Source organism: Capsicum annuum, chromosome 8, assembly GCF_002878395.1.
Source record: "Capsicum annuum cultivar UCD-10X-F1 chromosome 8, UCD10Xv1.1, whole genome shotgun sequence".
In the NCBI taxonomy this organism is placed as follows: Eukaryota; Viridiplantae; Streptophyta; class Magnoliopsida; order Solanales; family Solanaceae; genus Capsicum; species Capsicum annuum.
The window spans coordinates 113,822,064-113,845,965 of record NC_061118.1 but is presented as its reverse complement, the minus strand read 5'-3'; the positions used below and the strand labels follow the sequence as shown (position 1 = coordinate 113,845,965).

The following is a 23,902-nucleotide window of genomic DNA, read 5'->3' as shown; positions in this document are numbered from 1 at the left end:
AAGTTTTATACTATTCCATGAATTGACTAAACTATGAAGAACAAGTGTTTGATAAAATGCCTACAAGAGTGATTTATTTAATAAGAGCCTTCATGTTTTGGTATTCAAGCTTTAGTGTCTTTTCAGTAGTGTTGTTTTAAGTCCTGGGGGTATTGAATACCTGAAAAAGATAGCTGTTTATTTAGTGTAGTCTTAGTACATTATAGACTAGTCTTCAGATTATATTATGAATATTATCAGAATAGTCAGATATCAGTTATTCAACTCAGAACAGTCTAGTATCTCAGTGTCTTACAGTTGGGAGTAGGATTTAGCACCAAGCGAGTGTAGTGATGGCGGCTTCCCCATCAGTTAGGCAGAGTGTTAGTACCAGTCCTTATACTCCAGAACTACGTAGACAACATAGGATATAAGTAGTCACCCGTTAGATTAGGCTTGACTATCTCGCAGGGGTCATCCGTCAGTTCAGACTTGACACCCTTAGTTCGTTGGACATTATATCAGTTTAGTGGATCCACACAACCATTGTTAGTACCCGTTGTACGGTATTAACACCCTCCAACTGGGTTTATAGGTTGGGCCCCGATTAGCTCAAATTAGGGAATATTGGTTAGATGATACCTCCTACAGTCGCAGATATAGTCTCAGTTACAGTCCCAACTCAGTTATTCAGTCTTAGTATTTTTTGACCAAAGCATACAAATTTCAATTATCTCAGTATATCAGTTTACAGATTTTATTCAGTTTATGTTATATACTTGGTCATGCATCCACAGTATTTATAGATTTTCCTGCATATTCAGTATCTACATATTTCATGCTCTTTATTCAGTACTCCATGCTTTACATGTATGTCCAGTTAATTATTGTCATTTCTATTCATGAGACCATATATATCAGCCTACCATATTTAGCATACTAGTACATTCAAAGTACTGATCGCATACCTTTTCTTTTGCGCTATGGTGTCTTATATCATAGGTGCTGATGCTAAGTTCCCGGATCGTACCTAGATTTTAAGATTTATCAGCAGTGCAGTAGCAGTGATGAGTCCTCATCATCCGAGGACAGATTATATTACTTTATGTATTTATCTCAGTAGTTAGTAGAGTTAGTTGGGGCCTGTCCCATCAACTTATAATATCCAGTTTAGAGGCTTTTCAGACACTACAGTTAGCTATTCAGAATATTTAAATTTTAGTATTTTAATTAGATTCATAGATCAGTAGTTATTTCATTATTAAAATCTTATGGAAATCCAATTATTCTTTCACATTTATGATTAAATTATTCAGTGCTCACAGTAGGTACCAGCATATGGGTTAGCTTATGGTCATTCGGGATCGTAAGCACCGTGTAACAACTAGGGGGTATTTTTGGGTCTTTACTAAATTCATATTAGAGCCTAAGGTTTTAATGTGTCCTAGGAAGTCTAAAAGCCGCATCGAGTAGAGTCTTGTGCATGGGTATGTAGTGCGTCACACTTATGGATGAGAGGCTACAAGGCATTTAGGAAAAAGTTTCCCTTCTTTCAAGTATTTATGTCGTGCGATTAAGCATGAGCTCAAGTTAAACTCTCAGTCTAATCTATTTCCTTCTTCCGTTTACAGAACATAACTCCCAAGAAGAATGAAAGAAGGATAGGAAATCAACCAGCCTCTCAGCCCGTCCAGGTAGATCCTCTGCATGAGCATGTCCCTCACAAAGAATTCAGGGTTGCGTTCACTACTTTAGCAAACTCTATAGCAGAACAGAATGAACGGCCAACCACTGTTTTGATCAACCCAGTGGCCAATACTGTTACAACTAGAATTTGGGATTTTACCTAGATGAATCCTCCTTCTTTCATGGGATTCAAGTCTGAAGAGGATCCACAGTAATATGGTGCAAAAGGTAATGGATTCTATGAGGGTGAGTCTAGGTCAAAGTGTTGAGTTGGCTGTATATCAATTGTAGGATGTAGCCCATACTTGGTTTAAGCAGTGGAAAGTTGATAGGGGTGGAGATGCAGGGCCTATAGTATGGGAAGAGTTTGCCACAACTTTCTTGGATAGATTCTTTCCATTAGAGTTGAGGGAGGCCAAATTTTTAGAATTTATTAATTTGAGGCAAGGCATTATGAGTGTGAGGGAGTATTCTCTCAAGTTCACTCAGTTAGCTAGATATGTTCCTCATGTAGTGGCTGACAGTAGGTCCAAGATAAGTAAGTTATGTCTGGCATATCTGATAGTGTGGTCAAGGAGTGTAGAAATACAATGCTGATTAGTGAGATAGATTTGTCTAGGCTGATAGTCCATCCTCAACAGATAGAGAAGCAGAAGATTAAGAAGAGGGAGAGAGGAAACAAAAGAGCTAAGCCGGGTAGTTTTAATTTCAATCAGCCAAAGTCTGAAGGTAGTAACCGTTCTCAGTTTTATCAGAAGTCTTCAGCATTAGTACCTTCTTCAACCAGTGCCCCAGTACCCAAATTTAGAAACGATAATAGGGATAGGGCACCAGGCTCTAAGTCCTAAGTTAGTGTTAGCAGTGGTCATACTAATCCTTTATGTTAGAAGTAAGGCAAACACCATTAGGGTGATTGTAGAGCGGGTAGTGATGTGTGCTTTGGGTGTGGTAAGCCAGGCCATCGAATTCGGGATTGTCGGGTAGTTGCTCAGAAAGGTAGGGATGCGTACCAACAGGGCCAATCCCATCAGTCATCAGCTCTATTTGGCCCAACTCAGCAGGGTGCCTTTTCCAGTGCTACTAGTTGTTAGCATCGGAACAGATTATATGCTCTTCAGTTCCACCAAGATTAGGAAAATTCTCCTGACATAGCTACTGGTATGTTGCAGGTCTTTTACTTACATGTTTATGCTTTACTAGACCCTGGAGCTTCTCTTTCTTTAGTAACTTCATATATAGCTATCAAATTGTGAGTCAGTCTCTAAACTCTAGCAGAGCCCTTTTCAGTGTCTACCCAGTAAGCGTTTCTATTGTAGCCAAACAGGTATACAGAACTGTCCGATCATAATATTTCAGAATGTTACCTCAATTGATCTCGCAGAGTTAGAGATGATGGATTTTGACATCATTCTCAGCATGGATTGACTCCATTCATGCTATGCCTCAGTTGATTGTAGAAACAGAATAGTTTTTTTTCAGTTTCTAAATGAACTAGTCCTTGAATGGAGGGGTAGTACTATAGCTCTTAAGGGTCAGTTGATCTCGTACCTTAGAGCCAGAAAGATGATATCCAAGGGGCGTGTCTACCATCTTATACAAGTCAAAGAAACTACTAAAAAAGTTGTAAAAGGAGACTTAAAAAGGAGATCTCGTGAGGTCTCTTTTCCTTAAAAAGAGACTTCAAAAGTAACCTCAATGGATGGTCTCTAAAACATAGGTCGCTTTTGTAAGTGACCTCATGAGGTTACTTAAAAGCAACCTCACGAGGTCACTAGGTTATTTTTTGAATTTTCCAAAAAGAGACCTCCCGAGGTCTCTAAATTATTTTTTATGATTATTATTATTTTATTAAAAGAGACCTCATGAAGTCTCTATTTGATTTAATTTAAAATACACCTCATGAGGTGACTATTACTTCTTAATTTTTATTATAATCAATTTATTTAAAATATAAGCGACCTGTTGCGGTCTTTTATTTAAGCATGCGAAAAATGAAATTGTGAAAAAGAGACCTCATTAAGTCGCTTTTGTGAGGTCTCTTTTTTCGCAAAAAAAAAGAGCTTTTACAAATTCCAATCATTTTAATTCAATTCAATAATATATACAATATAATCAATTAAATCGAGCTCTAACAACTCCCATCAATCAATAAAACTTCAACAAACACAAGTAAATATAATCCAATAACCACAAAATCAAATTTAAATATCTTGAAATTGAACGAACAAAACATAGAAGTCATAAGTTATTTAACAGTACTATTGTTCAGACTAGTTTAACATTTTAATGCATTCAAAAACACTTAATAATTTGAATAAACTATCATAGAGTATAAAGTTCAGATTATTTAGACGACATTCAACTTTAACAACGCGGCAGTGTATTTTCCACATAGTAATCCTTATCATCTTCATTACTGTTGGGCTCCTCAGTCACATCTCTTTATTAACCATATAGTCCATGTGAAATAGGTAGAGAATGTGGAGGCCGAGAAAGGCGTACTACATCACCGGTACAAGAGGGAATCCCCCCGAAGCAAGTAATGCATCAAATTGGGCCTTCATTCCTACATATTGTATATCCCTTTGCCCTTTCCTAGCTTGCGAGGCCTTAGCTTTTCTAGATAGCTCAACTATTTGTTGATTCAAAGCCAAAATCTCCTCCCTTGACTCATCATCCTGGAAACTACAGAGACCTTCTAGTTCCAAATGAAATTCACAAAAGGTTCATTGGGGTAAGCCATAAGCATATCCATACCTACTAGGGTCACCAACCGCATCTAACTATATTCTCTCATTCTGCTCTTGGTTAAGTGGTAGGTATCGTCTATCTTCTGGCAGAGTTTGCAAAAATCCTCTATGAATTACAGATATCGATCCTAAATTTAATGATAATAATATTAGAATATAAATTTAAAAAACAAGGTAATTACTACTAGAAATAGAGGCTTACATACATCAGCTGAGCTCGTGGCTCAACCCAAACATCAGGATCTCTAGGGGTTTTCTTCTTCCTTGTATGTGTAACCTTGAATGCCTCAGCCTGAGTTATTGGCCTCCCAAGTTCCTTTTCCTTCAAACAAAATTAATTGAATTTTAATTGCTATGAAATAATGATTACGAAACACTGGCTGAAACATCAAAAATATTGTATGTATATTGACTGAAGTTGATGTCTCATTCTGAATAACTTATGTACCAGAAAGGTTCTTTATATAATGTAGATACATGATTCAATAATATTCTTCTCTTATATTTCTCATATTTAGATACTAAAAGTCTAGCAATAATTCATCAGATGACACCATCTCAATTTATTGTTTATAAGCAAAAATTTGTGTTGTAATTAGTATGCACCTAAACTAAATGGACTGAAAATTTAAAAGAAAAAAATCGACAAAAGAAGAATATATAACATTCTTGCTAGTAAAAGGGAAGTTCTATATGACATTATTGAGATCAGTAATGCTATAAGGGAGTGAATATTGAGTCACTAATGCATAATATATCTATAAGATGAACATTGTAAAGGAGACATTGATGCTAAGAAGAAGCAAGCTTGCCCGAACAACACGGTTAACTTCAGTTACATCAATTGTAGCTCTAGGTTCCAAACAAACCGTTGCAAGTATATTTTGACAAATAAATAGGCTACTACATTTATTAATTATCAAGCTATGTAACTCTAGGCACATCAATTCTAATTTTAGTTTCAAACGATTTTATTTTCTTTCAAGCAATATATTCACATAGATTTATTTGAGATCTGCATTACAAAGCGGGAAGTAAATAGTGGTTAAAAAGTAGAAGTCTTAAAAATAGTGCAAATCTAATAAATTTCTTTATGGTGCCTCATACCTTGCTCTATTCATGTGAAGAGTGGCAGACAAATATTGAAAAGAGAAATAGGGAAAAGCAATTATTGATCACTACGAATTTTAAACATTATGGATGAGAACAAATTTACCAGCAATTTGCAAAAAATGACCTCCTAACAAGTTGTTCACATTATAACCAACACAGAGTGACAAGAATGGCAATGTAACAAATTGGACCATATTTTTCTTTATACGAAACTTGGGAAGAAAAGCATAATTTCAACCTTCATAAAAATTGCATAAGGAATTGAAGGTGCAATGACGAATAATGTTTGATTTAGCCATTTTTCATTTTGGCAAGCTTATAACGAAAAGAATTCTATCATGGCTAAACCATTACATAGACAGAATTGTTAGAAAAGGGGAACCAAAGTTTACTGTTAGTAACGGTTTATTATAGTATCTTATGTTAAATAGCCCAGAATAATTGGTCGTCTGAGGATAAGGTATCACTAAGCAGTCACAATTCAATGAAAATTATCACAATCGCATGAATGACCTACTAGTTTTGTCCTTACATTTCCCTAACTCTGAGCTCCACTCGTGTGTAAAGAGCCAACTCTGAGCTCCACTCGTGTGTAAAGAGCCAACCTTATTAGATGCTCTAGCTTTCTTGCCATCTCACTAATCTGCTTGAACCTCAAATCTGTCGCCCAATGGTCAATTGACTTTTGCCAATTTTCAGGCAGAATCCACCTAGGCCTCTTGTAATTTACACGAGCTTTTGATAGCAAGCCAACAAGTATGCGCCCAGCTTTTAACTTGAAGTTTGTTTTAATCTGGGCTTCATGTTCTGGATGTCAAAAACACTTTCTCTGTAATAACAAGATAAACTAAGATGAGTTAATTTGCTAATGAAAGAATTTCTCTGTAATGACAAGAAAAACTAAGATAAATTACCCCTACCTCATTGACATAGAGATATTGTTGCTAATAGACTCTTGGCTTAAATAAAGCAAGTACAAATTGGTTCAAACTTAGGAAAAACAAAAATAGATAAAACAGATGAGATTTAAGTTAACAGACTTAACAAAGCTGACAAATAATCCCAAACCACACAATCAAAATTCTTATAGAAAACTTTTAACAAGCAACTAGCGGTCGAATTTAGCCTCTGAGGTTAGGGAACCAACATATCTCATGATAATTACTACACGGACTTGTAACAATACTGTAAATATACAACTACGTCAATGATGCATAATTTTTATCTCACCATCCTCTTTCTGAAGTGAGCACTATATCAATCTATTTATTTTTCAATATTTTTGAACATCTCACTTGTGTTGCCTTAAGCTGTATCAAAGGTAAGCTTGAATTTTGAAATGTTCCATTTCTTTAACTAAAGTTATTAGCATGTCAGTTGAGCTGTAATTATCCAACCTATTACAACACACCAAGAAGTAAATGAAACGTATTATTTCTAGAGTTTCATATTCCCTTTCTTGGTACTCCTTTCTTCATCTTGATACACTACTTGTATGATATTTCCAGAAATGATTTCAACCAGCTATCTAAGCCACTTATTGAGGCCTCTCTTCCGCAGTTGAACTCAAGCCTAGACCAGTACTTCACATTTCTATTTGTATTCATCTTGACAGAGATATATTTGTTATTCAACCTTCATCTTATTATCTTGCTTATTATGTAAAGGGTGATTCATGTCATGTTACTTTCATACAGTAAGATCATTCCTAGTAAAGTGAGGAGGGACAATGTTGAACCTGAACGAAAAAATACGGCATGCAACAGCCTTTACTTTGTATCCGAAACAAGGTTGATGTATATGTCAATGACTCAATTTGGTGTTTGTTGTTTCTATGCAGGCATTAGTTAGCCTTAGCAGTAGTTGTCGGTGAAGAAAGGTTTCTGGTAGATTGACAACGATTCTAACCATTGTTAATTAGTAGAAACTAGTTATCCATTTGGAAGCTAAGCTTTACAAGCAACCCCTTACTCAAATGCAGCCTAAGATCTTCTTTAAGTTGGTGATTTTAATTTTCATATATTCTCGGTGTAATTGGTAGGTTTTCTATTTTTTCATATTTCTGTACTCCCTGTTTGGCTTTCTTTTTCTGTATAGAGTTTCATTACCAGCTCTACTTTCGAAATTCCTTTTCATTCGTTTACATTTCCCAAATACATTAGCTAAATGTTGATAAAAAGCACCATATACAAGTAAAAAAGATCAAAACTTGTTGTCCAGCCACCATCGCAGAACTAAAAAACAGTATACCAAATTTTGAAATATATAAAAAAAATATACAAGCACCATATTCCGGAATAGATTGTTGATCAGCCACCGTCGCAGCCGCCAGTGCAGAACCAAAATACAGAATACCAAATTTCGAAATAGATGAAAAATATACAAGCACCATATTCTGAAATAGATTGTTGTTCAGCCACCGTCGCAGCCGCCATCGCACAATTAAAACACAGAATACCAAAGATGCAAAAAAAGAAATAGAAATTACCATAAACCTGTATACAAACCCTCTAAATCAATTAAAATTTTTTTTTTGATGCTCAGTTTGGAGCCACCGCCGGAGGTGATGATGGCACAGTAAAGAGTAAGAGTCGCAGCAAGGTGCTCCAATATCAAATTTTGAGAGAACTGACTTTTAATTTGGGGGTTTTATTTTTCTAATTATATTTAAAAATATTGAAATAATTAAATTAGTATATATTTTAACTTCACATTTAATAAAATAGTGATATATAACTAATTTTATTAATAAATATTAATTTATCAAAATTATAGCGACCTCATGAGGCTACAATGTTTAAAATTTTATTGGCTTTCTTTTGGCACTAACTTTTCTGCATTTTATTTTGACCTCTTGAAGTCTTTAATATTGTGTCGCTAATTTTTTTTTTATTATTTACCGACTTCATGAGGTCTCTTTATTTAAAAAAAAAAAATTAAGAGGATAAGGTCTCTTATTTTCAACCTATTTTTGAGGTCTCTTTTTTTTAGTCGCTTTTTACAGCTTTTTCAGTAGTGAAACTCTTACTCAGAAACTTCTACTCTTGAGTCAATCCCAGTAGTAAATGAATTCTCAGATGTGTTTCCTAAAGATTTTTCCAGAGTTCCTCTCGAAAGGGAAATTGACTTCGGAATAGACCTTCTCCCAGATACTCAGCTTATATCTATTCTGCTATACAGAATGGATCCAGCTTAACTCAAAGAATGGAAAGAACAGCTGAAGGATCTCTTAGATAAAGGATTCATCAGACGCAACATCTCCTCGTGGGGTGTATCTATTTTATTCGTGCGTAAGAAAGATGGTTCTCTCAGAATGGGTATTGACTACCGTCTGTGGAATAAGGTCACAGTCAAGAATAAATATCCACTTTCTAGAATTGATGATTTGTTCGACCAACTTCAAGGTGCTAGTTACTTTTCCATGATAGACCTCAGATCAGGCTATCATCAGTTTTGAGTCAGAGAATGTGATATCCCGAAAACAAATTTTCAAACTCGGTATGATCACTTCAAATTTCTAGTTATGTCCTTTGGTATAACAAATGCCCCAAAAGCCTTCATGGACTTGATGAACCGAGTGTTCAAGTAGTATTTGGACATGTTCGTCATAGTTTTCATTGATGACATTCTTGTCTATTCGTGTAGCGAAAACGATCACGCAGACCATCTCAGAATAGTGTTGCAAACTCTTAGAGCCCATCAGTTGTTCGCTAAATTTAATAAGTGTGAATTTTGGCTAAGATCAGTAGATTTTCTTGGCCATATTATTTCTGGTGATGGCATTAGAGTCGATCCTTAAAAGACCGAGGCAATGAGAAATTGGCCTAGACCCATCTCTATTAGATATCAGGAGTTTCTTGAGTTTGCTTGTCTATTACCGTCAGTTTATTGAAGGGTTTTCTTTTATTGCATCCCCCATGTCCAGATTGACTCAGAAGAAAGCTAAGTTTCAGTGGTCAGATTCATATGAGAAGAGAATACTCGAATCACCTCAGCCCTAGTTCTTACTCTACCAGACGATTTAGATGGTTTTGTCGTGTACTGTGATGCATCCAGAGTAGGTTTGGGTTGTGTCCTCATGCAGAGAGGTAAGTTCATAGCCTACACCTCCTGACAGCTTAAGCCTCATGAGAAAAATTATCCACCTCTTGATCTTGAGCTAGAAGCGGTAGTATTCGCCTTAAAAATTTAGAGGAATTACTTGTATGGGGTGCATGTAGATGTGTTCACAGATCACAAAAGCCTTCAGTATGTGTTCTCTCAGAAAGATTTGAATTTGCGTCAGAGAAGATAGTTAAAGTTATTGAAGGATTATGACATGAGTGCTCTGTATCATCTAGGAAAGGCCAATGTAGTGGCTGATGCTCTCAGTAGAATGTCTATGGGTAGTGTAGCTCATATTGAGGATGGTAAGAAGAAGTTAGCTCAGGAAGTCCATTAGCTTGCCTGACTAGGTGTCCATTAACTCGATTTAGCAGAAGGTAGTGTATGGGTGCAGAGTAGCTCAGAGTCATCTCTAGTTTCCGAGGTGAAGGAAAAGAAGGATAGAGATCCCAGTCTAGTTAAGTTGAAATAATCAGTCAGAGATCAGAAAATGGAGGTTTTCTCCAAAGAGGGAGATAGTGTTTTGTGTTGTTAGGGTAGATTATGTGTGCCTGTTGTAGATGAGTTGAGGCAACAAATTCTTGCAGAAGCGCATGATGCATGTTACTCTATTCATCCAGGGGCCACTAAGATGTACCGCAATTTGCAGGAGATCTATTGGTGGAGTGGAATAAAGAAATATATTGCAGAGTTTGTCGCTAAGTGCTCTACATTCTAGCAAGTTAAGATTGAGCACCAGAAGCCTAGTGGGTCCAGGCAGGAGTTCAGTATTCCCATGTGGAAATAGGAGGTAGTGAACATGGACTTTGTGCTAGGTTTGCCTCGTACCCCTCATCAGCATGACTCTATTTGGGTTATCGTAGACAGGATGACCAAATCAGCTTATTTCTTGCCAGTCCATACCTCTTACTCAGCCGAGGACTATGCCAATCTCTATCTTAGAGAGTTGGTTAGGTTTCACGGTGTTCCGTTATCTATCATCTCAGATAAAGGTACTTAGTTTACCTCTCACTTCTGGAAACCATTCCAAAAGGGTCTTGGTACCCAAGTCCACCTCAGTACAGCCTTCCACCCTCAGATAGATGGTCAAGAAGAACAACCATTCAGATTCTTGAGGATATGCTGAGAGCATGCGTTGTTGATTTCAAGGGTAGTTGTGATGACCATTTGCCTTTGATTGAATTCGCATACAATAAAAGCTATCATTCCAGTATCCGTATGGCTCCATTTGAGGCTCTCTATGATAGGAGATATAGATCTCTAATTGGTTAGTTTGAAGTAGGTGAGGCCACAGTAGGAGGGCCTGACTTGGTATTTGATGCGATAGAAAGGTTCAGTTGATCGGAGAAAGGCTTACGGCTTCCTAGAGCTGACATAAATCATATGAAGATGTGAGGAGAAAGGATCTTAAGTTTGAGATCGATGATCTTGTGTTGTTGAAAAATCTCTCCCATGAAGGGAGAAAGGAGATTTGGCTTAGTCCACGATATGTCGGACCATTTAGAATTCTCAGTCGTTTTGGAAAGGTAGCTTACGAGCTTGAGTTGCCTTCAGATTTAGCCTCAGTACACCAAGTGTTCCATGTCTCATTGTTGAAAAGGTATATTGCTGATCCAGCTGTAGTTGTTCCCTTAGAAAGTGTAAATATTCAGAACAGTCTTTCCTTTGAGGAAGTTCCAGTCGAAATTCTTGATCATCAAGTTCGTAGACTAAGGAACAAAGAAGTTCCAATAGTCAAAGTTCTTTGATGGAATTAGTCCATTGAGGGAGCCACTTAAGAAGCAGAGGCACATATGCGGACCAAGTACCCTCATCTCTTCTCCGCGAATCAAAATTTAGTATAAGGTACCAAATCTTCCTAAGATTTTTCTCTGTCATGCTCAATTTCAGTGAAGATCATTTCATGTTAGTTGTTCATTCATGAATCAGTTCAGTCATGCATTCCATGCATCAGACATGCATATACAGTTGTAAGCTCAGTCCATTAGTTCTCTCAACTTAACTAGTTTCATTCGGGGATGAATGATCCTAAGGGAGAGATATTATAACACCTTGTATTTCCCTAGCATAATCTAAGTCCCAGTGCATGAGTATTCATTTATGAAATTTTTAAAACACTAATTATTTTTTAGTTTAGAGCCTGCCATTGCATAGAAAATTCAATTAGTTTTCCAATGATATAAAATTCGCCCAAATCCGATAATCGAGTGAGAAGTTATGGAAATTTTAAGTTTCAGTTGGAAAACCCCATCATTTTAACCTCTAGCGCGTCGTGGAGCAGGCCAATCTCCCATTTGGAATAATCCAATAAGGGTCCACAATCCCGGAGCATTGCGCCATAGTTCAATTTGACAGTTGTCGATTTCCAGTATGACTCCGCTATCATGGCGCATCGCGGAGCAGGACAATTTTCCATTTGTCAATTTCCAGTAGGCCTCCGCGATCATGGCGCGTCGTGGAGATGTCCAAAATGGAATCGACAGGCTTACCGTGATGGTGGCGCATTGCGGCATTTAACTAGGTCCCAGTTGTCCTTTTTACAGTGGCTTGGCGCGATAGTGGCGCGTCGCGCCAAGGCCCAAAATCGGGATTTCAGTTTCTAGCTTGCGTTTTTAAATTCGTTTAAGGGTATTTGGGTCTTTTTTCTAAGTCCTAAACTCGCCCTAAACATGAAATTTAACCCCTAATTGACCTAAATACTCATCATCATTTACTTTTTCTCAAATTAAAAATCCCTTCTTTCAAGAACAAGAAACCGTAGCTCTCAAGAATCAAGGTCAAATCTCAAGAACTCTCCATCAATCCTTCCAAATTCATCATCCCAGGTATATTAGATGTTCATCCATGGATTCCTTTCATCCATGGAGTCCAAGTATCCATTTTGATTACAAATCTATCACCTTTTCAATTTTTATGATATTTAAATTGTGATTTAAAACTATGAATCTCCATAAACTTCCATGAATATTGATTTTATACTATACTTAAATGGAATTATTGTTGTTATCAAATCCCTCATGTTTTAATATTGTCATTCTTTGAATTAGATCATGATTTAGTGTTTAAAATGTTGAAGTCAAGCTATTATTTCAAGATTTATACTATTCCACGAATTGACTAAACTATGAAGTACAAGTGTTTGATAAAATGCCTACAAGAGTGATTTATTTAATAAGAGCCTTCATGTTTTGGTCTTCAAGCTTTATTGTCTTTTCAGTATTGTTATTTTGAGTCCAGGGGGTATTGAATACCCGAAAACCATAGCTGTTTATTTAGTATAGTCTCAGTACATTACATAATAGTCTCCAGATTATATTATGAGCATTATCAGAATAGTCAGATATCAGTTATTCAACTCAGAACAGTCTAGTATCTCAGCGTCTTTCAGTTGGGAGTAGAATTTAGCATCGAGCGAGTGTAGGGATGGCTGCTTCCCCGTCAGTTAGGTAGAGTCGTTAGTAGCAGTCCCTATACTCTAGAACTACATAGCTAGCGTAGGATATGAGTAGTCACCCGTCAGATTAGGCTTGACTATCTAGCAGGGGTCACCTGTCAGTTCAGGCTTGACACCCTTAGTCCGTTGGACATTATATCTGTTTAGTGGATCCACACAACCATTGTTAGTACCCATGGCATAGTATTAACACCCTTCCAACTGGGGTTACAGGTTGGGCCTCGATTTGCTCAAATTGGGGAATGTCAGTTAGATGATACCTCCCACAGTCTCATATATAGTCTCAGTTACAGTCCCAGCTCAATTATTCAGTCTTAGTATTATTTGACCAAAGCATAAAGATTTCAGTTATCTCAGTATATCAGTTTACAGATTTTACTCAGTTTATGTTATATACTCGATCATTCATCCACAGTATTTATAGATTTTCTTGTATTTCAATATATACAGATTCCATGCTCTTTATTCAGTACTCCATGCTTTACATGTATGTCCAGTTAATTATAATCATTCCTAGTCATGCGACCATGCATATCAGCCTACCTGATTTAGTGCTATGATGTCTCATATCATAGATGCTGACGCTCAGTTCCCGGATCACTCCTAGATTCTCAAATTTATCAGCAGTGTAGTAGCAGTGGTGAGTCCTCTTCATCTGAGGACAGATTATATTACTTCATGTCTTTATCTCAGTAGTTAGTAAAGTTAGTTGGGGCCTGTCCCATCAACTCACAGTATCTAGTTTAGAGGCTTTTTAGAAACTACAGTTAGCTATTCAGATTATTCAAATTTTAGTATTTTTATCAGATTCATAACTAAGTAGTTATTTCATTATTAAAACCTTATGGCAATTCAGTTATTCTTCCGCATTCATGATTATATTTTTCAGTGCTCACAACAGGTACCAGCTCATGGGTTAGCTTTTTGTCCATCAAGATCGTAAGCATCGTGCAACGACTAGGGGTTAGTCTCGAGTCATTACACCCTACCATCCTTAGAGTCCAAGAGACGAACTCCAAGATTAGCCAAGCGGTGAACATCCTTCACCACTTCCCGCTTGTTTTCTTCCATGTGAGTCAAACTCCCCATGGATAACCTGGTAAGAGCATTATCAACCATATTAGCCTTACCTAGGTGGTAGTGAAGACTCATATCGTAATCTTTGAGAAGCTTAATCTACCTCCTCTGCCTGAAATTAAGCTCTTTCTGTGTGAACACAACTGAAAACTCTTGTGATCAGAAAAGATATCCACGTGAACACCATACAAATAATACCGCCATATTTTCAAAGTAAACACAACCACCAATAACTCCAAATCATGAGTAGAATAATTCCTCTCATGTACCTTCAACTTCCTGGAAGCCTAGGCAATCACCTTCCCAAGCTGCATTAAAACACAACTAAGCCCTACCCGAGATGTATCACAATAAACCACAAACCCATCATTGCCTTCCGGCAAGGTCAAGATTGGAGCTGAAGTCAACTTATCCTTCAACTTCTCACAACTCCCTTCACAAGCATCCGACCAAGAGAACTTAATGTTCTTTCGAGTCAACCTATTCAAAGGAGAAGCTATCGAAGAAAAGCTTTCCACAAACTGCCTATAATACCTGACTAAACCCAAGAAGCTCCAAATATCGGATGGAGGCGTGGGCCTAGGCCACCTCTTCACCACAACAACCTTCTACTAATCCACCATGATCCCTTCAATAGAAATAATATGGCCCAAGAAATTAACAACATTCAACCAGAACTCACACTTAGATAACTTGGCATACAACTGTTGTTCCTTTAACGTCTGCAGCACCACACGAAGGTGATTAGCATGATCCACATTATTATTCTAATAAACCAAAATGTCATCAATAAACATAATGAAGAAGAGATCCAAATACTTCTTGAACACTCTGTTCATAAAATCCATAAATGTTTCTAGAGCATTAGTCGACCCAAATGACATCAACAAGAACTCAAAATGCCCATACCAAGTACAAAAAGTTGTCTTAGGGATATCCACCTCCCTAATCTTAAGCTGATGGAACCAAGACCAAAGATCTATCTTAGAGAATAACTTAGCACCTTGTAACTGGTCAAACAAGTCATCTATCCAAGGAAGAGGATACTTGTTCTTGACCATCACCTTGTTCAACTGCATGTAGTCAATGCATATCCGAAGGGAACCATCCTTCTTACACATAAACAACACCGGTGCACCCCATGGAGAAACACTAGGATGAATTAACCCCTTATCCAGAAGATCCTTAAGTGTCTCCTTGAGTTCCCTTAACTCAATCGGAGCCATTTTATACTGAGGAATAGAAATTAGATGAGTATCCGAAAGTAAATCAATTCTAAACTCTATTTTTCTATCTGGAGGAATGCCAGGAAGATCATCCGAAAAGGCCTCTGGAAACTCATTAACCACAGGGACCAAAGACAAAGAAGTTCTTTCCAAGTTAGAATATTTAACCCAGACCAAGTGATAAAGACAACCCTTAGAGACTAATATTCGAACTCTAAGATAAGAAATAAACCTCCCCTAGGACCTTTCCATTCTATAACCGGTTCACCAGATAACTTAAAGATAACCCTACAGGTCTGACAATCTACAGATACATAACAAGAATGAAACAAATCTATACCTAGAATTACATCAAAATATACCATATCCAACTCAAATAGATCTCCCAAGGTCTGCTTGCTACCAACAGATACCATACCCCCTATAGACTCTCTTAATAATAACCGAGTCATCTACTGGGGTAGAAATAAAAAAGGATCACTTCTGGATCGAAACTAAAAAATACAGCCACATAGGGTGTCATATAAGAAAGAGGGGAACCTGGATCAAGCAAACAATATGCATCACAAGAGAAAAGCTTTAATGTACCAGCAACAACATCAAGTGATTCCTCAAATTCCTGTTAGGACGCTAAAGCATTCAACCTGTTTTGACAAACACTATAACAAGGAGTAGTAATAGAGGCAGATGCCACCCAACTAGGTGTAGGAACAGAAGATAAAGCCACATGAATCTTATTCTCTCCCGTAGCAACCTTATTGACTGAACAATCCCTGAGTCGATAGCCTACCTAGCCATATTTGAAGCACTTGTCCCTTCTGTCCTCGCAATAAACTCGATGAGGACGACCACAAAATCAACAAAGAGGACATAAAGAAATTGACTGACCTCCGTTTGCTTGATATTAGGCAACCTGTGCTCAAGAATTATCACCACCTTGATGACGTCTGTCTCCCAACTGATAAGGAGCACTAGCAGAAAAAGAGACCAAACTCCCCCACTTATTTTTCTTCCACTTGTACCCATCTCTACCACCCTGAGATTGAGAACCTCCCTGATCAGAAAACCTGGTCCTCTTTCCCTGCCTATCCCCAAACTCCAGCTGCTTTCTCTTTTTATCCTCAACCTGTTGCATATGAACAGTCAACCTCGAGATGTCCATATATTTGATCAGCAAGGCAATCTTGCTCTCCATCAAATCTCTATTCAACCCCAAAGCCAACTTACTCATTCTCGACTTTATATCAGCCACCAAGTTAGGAGCATAGCTTGATAGCTGATGGAACTTCAAAGCATATTCATTTACAGACATCCTCCCCTGCTTGAGGTTTACAAACTTCTCCATCTTATGAAAAAAAATCGATCAATGAAGGAATTAGAAAATGCCTTCCACAGCCCATTCTCTTCCATATCACCTCTATTCCTATCCCACTCCTCATACCACTGATAAGAAATACCTTTGAGCTGATAAGCTGTAATGTTAACCCCCTCTGCATTAGTAGCCTACATCACCCAAAAGATCTTTTCCATCTCATCCAAGAAGCATTGGGGATCCTTCTCCACCTTCACCCTAGTAAAAGTTAGAGGACCCATCTTCATAAATTGACCAACCCTTGTGGCCTCAGCAGATAAAGAACTAGTCGCACCCCGCTCAGCCTGAGCAACAACTAATTGAGTAATGACATAAATAGACTGATGAAATTTCACGTTCATCATATTTTCCTGAGGTACTTGAGTAGAGATAGCCGGAATAGAAGGAACTCCAGCACCATCAATAATAGGACCATGAGATTGAAGATGTACTCCAGACATAGAATGTATCCCTTCAGCATTATCCCTAGATGGGATGGAAGAATTTTTTTGTGTTCTAGATCTAGGAGGCATGATCTGAAAGACGAACAAATAAGGATTAGAGGAGATTCCAGGATTGAGAACTCAAACTTGAAGATAGAATACCAAGAAAGTGAAATATTCCTAAATGTCTTACAGTCTCTCTCTTATGAGTGTGGCGTGCTTCATACCTCTAAAAGAGACTCTACTCGATACGGCTTTGTGGACTTCCCAGTTAACCATGAACCTAGGCTCTAATACCAACTTGACATGACACGACCCTGAACCTTATTGTAATGGGCATCCCAAGTCCAACCAAGATCGGGGACCACCTCCTATTACCCAACCCAACCACCTATATCCAAGCTTAGATGAGCTGAATTTCGAACATATAACAAGATAGCGTTATTATTCTAATTAAGACTCTGGGATAGGGTCATAAATATGACCGACCCAACTGAGTCCAATCGTACCGCAACAAATGCCCGACCATACCAACCGAACCATAAACCCTAAACCAAAAGGGAATACAACAACAACAATAACAACAACAACATAGCCAATGTATTCCCACCTAGTGGGGTCTGGGGAGGGTAGAGTGTACACAGACCATACCACTACCTCAAGAGAAGTAGAGAGGCAATTTTCGATAGACCCCCAGCTTAGGACCAATAATAGTATAACCAATACAAAAAGTAAGCACATATAAACTAGTATGGTACACAAAACAAACTAACAATATAACAACACAAAAGATAAGTGCATAATAAATTAGTATGGGATGCAAAAAGTCCAACTCCACTAGCCACAAAAACTACAGCCACAACACTACGAACCAGAAACTCCAGACCCAAAAGAAAACTCCCTTATTACTACCACCACGCTCCCACCCCCTAACCTTCTACCCTAATCTGCATCCTTCACACCTTCCTATCAAGGTTCATGTCCTCTGTAAGCTGTAATTGCTCCATATCATGCCTAATCACCTCTCTTTAGTACTTTTTTGGTCTACCTCTATCCCACCTAAAACCATCCATAGCTAGAGTCTCATACCTCCATACTGGAGCATCAGGGCCCCTACTCATTACATGCCCAAACCAACATGGCCTCACTTTTCGTAACTTATCCTTCACCGAGGCAACTCTTAGCTTCTCCTGAATAATCTCATTCCTCATCCTATCTTTCCTGGTATGTCCATACATCCATCGCAATATTTGCATCTTTGCCACCTATACCTATTGGATGTGGGAGCTCTTAACTGGCCAACACTTCACTCCATACAACATAGCCATCCAGACTACCACTTTGTACAACTCATCTTTAAGCTTCGGAGGCACCTTCTTATCCAAAGGACTCCTGAAGCGAGCCTCTACTTCAACCACCCTGCCTCAATACCAACCATAATAAGAAAATTAGTCCCAAAATATAATAGGATGGAACAACCAACAATATCGTCCAATAATGTCAGGACACCAACCTATTCCAATGCCAGGGCCAACACCAATATCGATCCCACCCATACCAACCCCCAGAAGTACCATAAAGACTCTATCCAAAAGAGTAAATAAATCTGGTTGGGATATGCCCCTAAATCATGGCTAAAACCAATATCTAAAACAAGAGATAAGAGTTTAAATAAATCTAACACATAAAATGATGCCTTCAAAAGGGATAAAAGCTCACCATTTCAGTCCAAATGCTGATATAGAAGTCGTGTACTAAACAGGAGGAGTAGAATAGTCGATTCCTGCAAATCATAGGTATACAACCGCCAGTAGATAGAGTTAGCGAATGACCTCTAGCATGAAACTCAAGATAAGGATAAAATAATGGCAGTCATACAACCAAGTAAAACCATCCATAATGCATAAAACCATATATATATAAGTGCCAGGAAAGGGAATCGGGTTTAGGATGCATTTAAAACCTTTACTTGGTTTGTGTAGCTCTGTCATACTAACTACCCATGGGCCATATGGGTTCAGCTCCCAGTACGTGTAGTCGCACGACCAGGAAATATCCCATGAAATGACTAGTACATCCCTCTAATATAAAATATAACACTCGCACGTGTCCATTGAAGACCCCTCATATCGATAAATATGAGTTTTCAATTTTGGTTCCCCCGAGATCGCTACCATCCATGGCTTAGCTATACTCCCCGCCATTAATGCTCAATTTAAACCATGTCCAAATAATCCCTTTATCATTTATTAACCAAGGCCAATATTAGTGTTATCATCATACCACCATATTACTTGCAAGTAATATCTATAGCCAAACTATTTAGGTTAGGGGACCTTAGGTGCCCTTCCAATTTCCATAGTAAATCTACTTGAGAGACTTCCATGTTTTTCACAAGCTTAACCGTTTAGACTTTAGCCTTTTAAAACCATTTAAATCATGTATAAATCCTTTATCCATTTTAAAACATACAGAAGTTCTATTAAAATAAGTCAATGCAATGAACATATCTTTATAAGCATTTTATCAAACACCTTGGGGGCATAATATGACCAAAACCAATTTAAAAGACCATTAAACCATTACCATACAATCCAATTATCCAAAACCACCATTAATGCATAATAAAGCATAATTAAAACCATAGGAAACTACAACCAAGCATTTAATATCAAAACCCCCAAATAATAGTTGAAAACCATAATCATGAAATAGTAAAACCATAAAATCAATCATATAAACCATGTCTTTAGTTAAAATTACAATGAGTGAAGAGAATCATGCCTTGTACCAAAGAATTGATAGAAAGAAATCATCAAAGCAAGCCCCAAAGCAATCCATAAAATGAAACCCTAGCTTCTTTCCCCAAAAGCTCTTGAGAGAATTACAAGATGTTTTGGAATAGTTTTTAAGTATTAATGAATAGAATAATAGGGTAAATAACCTCCTAAGTGTATTATAAGTCTTGGGTCCTAGTTAGGGTAAGTAGAAAAATAACCAGAATACCCCTACTTAAATCTCTTAAAAACCCATCACAGGGATACGACTGACCCATACGAGTCGTACCCTTCTATACGATTGGTATCCCCCACTCGTATCCAAGCCTAAACCCTTGGATCAAACACTATCCAGTATATGACCCATCCAACCAAGTCATAACCATAGTTTACAATCCTTATCCATGACCTGTATCCCTGGCAGAATGAAATACGAGAAGGATCAAACACTGCCCACCATACTTGTTCTCGATACAACTCGTACCAATACCTATAACTCATACCCTTAAGTCTTACCCATTCCAATGTCCAAAAATATCCTACTAACTAACACTGGTTAGCATACGATAGGACCATCCCACTCGTACCCTAACATATGGCTCGTACCCATGAGTCGTATTGGGTCCAGAGAATGGATTTCTAGGAAATTTTATAAGGGTCAAAACCCAATATTTTTCAATTTATTAAGACCCCAAATAGCTCCTAGCTTATCTACAAGTCAAAAAAACCCTTAGCGATTAAATTCTTGTAAAGAATATGACAATATTCAGCTTCAAATGAGCATAATTTTTTTCTACTATGAAATTTTGAGCTCAAGTCCCACCATCATATATATAATTGAATTATCTTTTCAAAAATACCAATTTCGCCTTAAACCAATATCCGGGTAAAAAGTTATGGCCAAAATACTGAAGCACTATCAAAGCTGCCTAGTGACCATGACACTGACCAGGACTCGTGATCAGATATTATGGGTCGTTAGGAGGGAGTCATGATCTGGGAAGTAGAGGCTTAATTTGGGTTTCTGACCATGACTCAAGTTATGACTAGTGGATAGACCTCACGAGTCATGACCTAAATCATCGGGACTGCTTCCAGGAAACTTCCAGACTGTTTATAAGGGTTTTTTTAATCTTTTTCCACTCTTTTAACCCCAACACTACACCTTTAAGCTATTTTAAGGCTGAATATAAAGCCAAAACAACCCCAAATCCCTCATTCTTAACACAACACACGAAATTCTCTAAAAGCATGTGATTTTCTCTTCCACCAAAGCAAGAAATTAGAAGGGGAGATTCATTTTCAAGTCCAAATCCTCAAAACTTCAATTCAAAAATCAAGAGTAATCTGGTATATAGGTATTCAATGAGGATCTCCTTTCACCCTCATGCCTAAATTCTGATTTTATTAATGAATTTTATAATTTCCATAAACTAGGGCTCTTACCCAATTATTATTCTAAGCTTAAATTCAATCCCCTATGATATAATTTTCACTCCTAAGCATGTTTTAGCAATTATTCATGATTTCTTTGGCCCATATCATATCATTCATGCTATTCTCAAATCCAAGAATATTTTACATGATATAAGTTAAGATTTCAAGCATATAATCAAGCTACATGATTTTCCCTAATTTCTTTAGATTATTTTGTAATTAAAACATGAATACCTATTTTTCCAGAGGAATAACATCTTTCCATGTTCAAGAATTATAAATTTCCATATTATCATCAGTTGTTGAATTTTTAGGCTTTATTTATGAAATTTCCTACTATGATCAGCTTTCAATACTACCATATTTAGTTTCATTAGACAAAGTTGGTGAGTTATGAACACCCGATACCTAGGAAATCCATGCATATACCAGTTAAAATGTTATGAGCCATTAAAATCATGCTTATGTTGTTAAATTCAGAATATTACCAAGTTGAGCATACATTAGTGTCAGTTCAATTAGGAGTAGTACTTAAAATCGAGCGACCTAGGGATGAAGGCTCACCTGCCAGTTGAGGACTGAGACCTTTAGTAAAAGTCCCTAAGTTTGAAAACTACGTTGCCACCATAGGTTATGAAGGGTCACTCGCCAGTAGAGGACTGGCACCCTAGTCCTTTTGGATATTAGTTTAGTGGATCCACGCCAGCCAGTATTGGTACCCTTGGCAAGGTAATAACACCCTTCCAACTGGGGTTACAGGTTGGACCCTGATTTTGCTTAGATTGGGCTATGTCAGTTGTAGTTAGCTCCCACCTCCTCAGTTTATATTCAGATTATATTTTAGTTCTGATATGCATGACCTTGTATTTCATTATTTAGATTTATATAGTACATGTTTATACTTGGTCATTGCATCAGCTTACATTCCACAGTTTTAGACTCAGTATTCCTTAGTGACCCTTAATATAGTTTTACATCATTTTCAACATTATCTTGAGATGAAATATGATAGTCATGTTTCTATAGCTTTCCACTTTACGGGAATGTTTTAGCTCATGATTTAGAAATTTTACTATGCTTTATATTTCTTATGTATAAACATGTTTTAAATGCTTATTTTAGCAAATAACTTAATGTCATTAGTTTTAAAGCATATTTTAAGTATTTTCATGACTAGTGTATATCTCATATACTCAGTACATTCCAAAGTACTGATCGTAAACCTCTTCAGTCTATATTTTTCATGTGATGTAGATTAAGGTGCTTACTACAGGATCATATCCAGGTAGATCATAACATTCAGCCAGTAGGTGATCAGTTCTCTCATTTCGATGACTCAAGTCAGTTGCAATTCTTGTACTGTATTTCCTTATTCACATGTATTGATTACGGATAACTAGGGGTCATATCCAGCTACCTATATCCTGTATTAGTAGAGGCTTCATAGACGGTCAGTCAGATTCAGTATATGTAATTTAAGTTCCCCTCTCTTTCATATTACAGTGTTGTAAACTTTGAAAATTAATGAATTGAAATAGCTTATATCATGATTATACTTCTGTTTAGTCAGTTTATATTTTATATATATCTTTTAAATTAGTTGATCATGCATTATGCCAGTACCATGGGTTAGCTTCGGACCACATGTGGTTCTAAGCATTGTGTTATGACTATGGGGTAGTCTCAGTTCATGACACCTACCTATCTTGGACAAATTCAGGCGGTTATGGAGGAATTTACTAAGTTGATGTCTACTACTCCTATTGTGGAAAAGTAATTGGAGCAATGTAAGAAGATGTTTTTAGTTGTTTTACTTTTTGAACTTCTATATGATCTAAACTCTGTGCGAGATTAAATTTTGACTATGCCCACTGTTCCTACAATGGATGACCTATTTGTTTGATTGTTGTGATAAGCTACACCACTTAAGTCTTCTAGTCATCCGATGATACCTGTAGAGTTTTCTATTTTAGCACCTCAGACTAAAAATTGATATGAAGGACTCTCTAGGAAACCTTAGACGAGGTTTGGTAAATCAAGGATTGCACATATTGCTTAAACTGAATCCACCAGTAATCTAACAAATCAACTTTTCTCTTTATTTGAAGTAGTTCACCGATAATTCAATAAATCAACTTTTCTCTTTATCTGCAGTAGAATACAATGACTTTCTTCAACATCAGACAATTAATAAAACATCTCCAGCTATAGCTTTTATTGTTAGACTGTTGGTTGTATCTCACAATCTACTATACTTGGCCCTTGGGTCATGGACTTGGGCGCTTCTGACCACATTTCTGATAACAAATCTTTATTGAGTAACATCATTGGTCTTGATCCCTTCCCATGGTACTGTTAGCTAATAATTCTTTGACTAGGTACGATCGGAGTTGATCAAGCCAATTCCTTACTTCTCTTGACTCTGAATAGTGTTCTTTTTATCCCTAGTTCTCCCTTTAGCATTTATCAATCGGTTGTTTAGCTAAATTCTTAAATTATTTTGTA

The 23,902-nt window shown here is 37.2% G+C and overlaps 1 long non-coding RNA gene across 1 annotated transcript; it reads right to left on the bottom strand.

The window, feature by feature from the left end:
* Positions 1–5,801: 5,801 nt before the first annotated feature.
* On the bottom strand, positions 5,802–8,206 carry LOC107839077. The gene is made up of 2 exons (XR_001665007.2): positions 8,017–8,206; positions 5,802–6,357 (listed from the first exon to the last, which is right to left on the bottom strand). It is a non-coding gene; the product is annotated as an uncharacterized LOC107839077 (long non-coding RNA).
* Between the last annotated feature and the right edge of the window lie 15,696 nt (positions 8,207–23,902).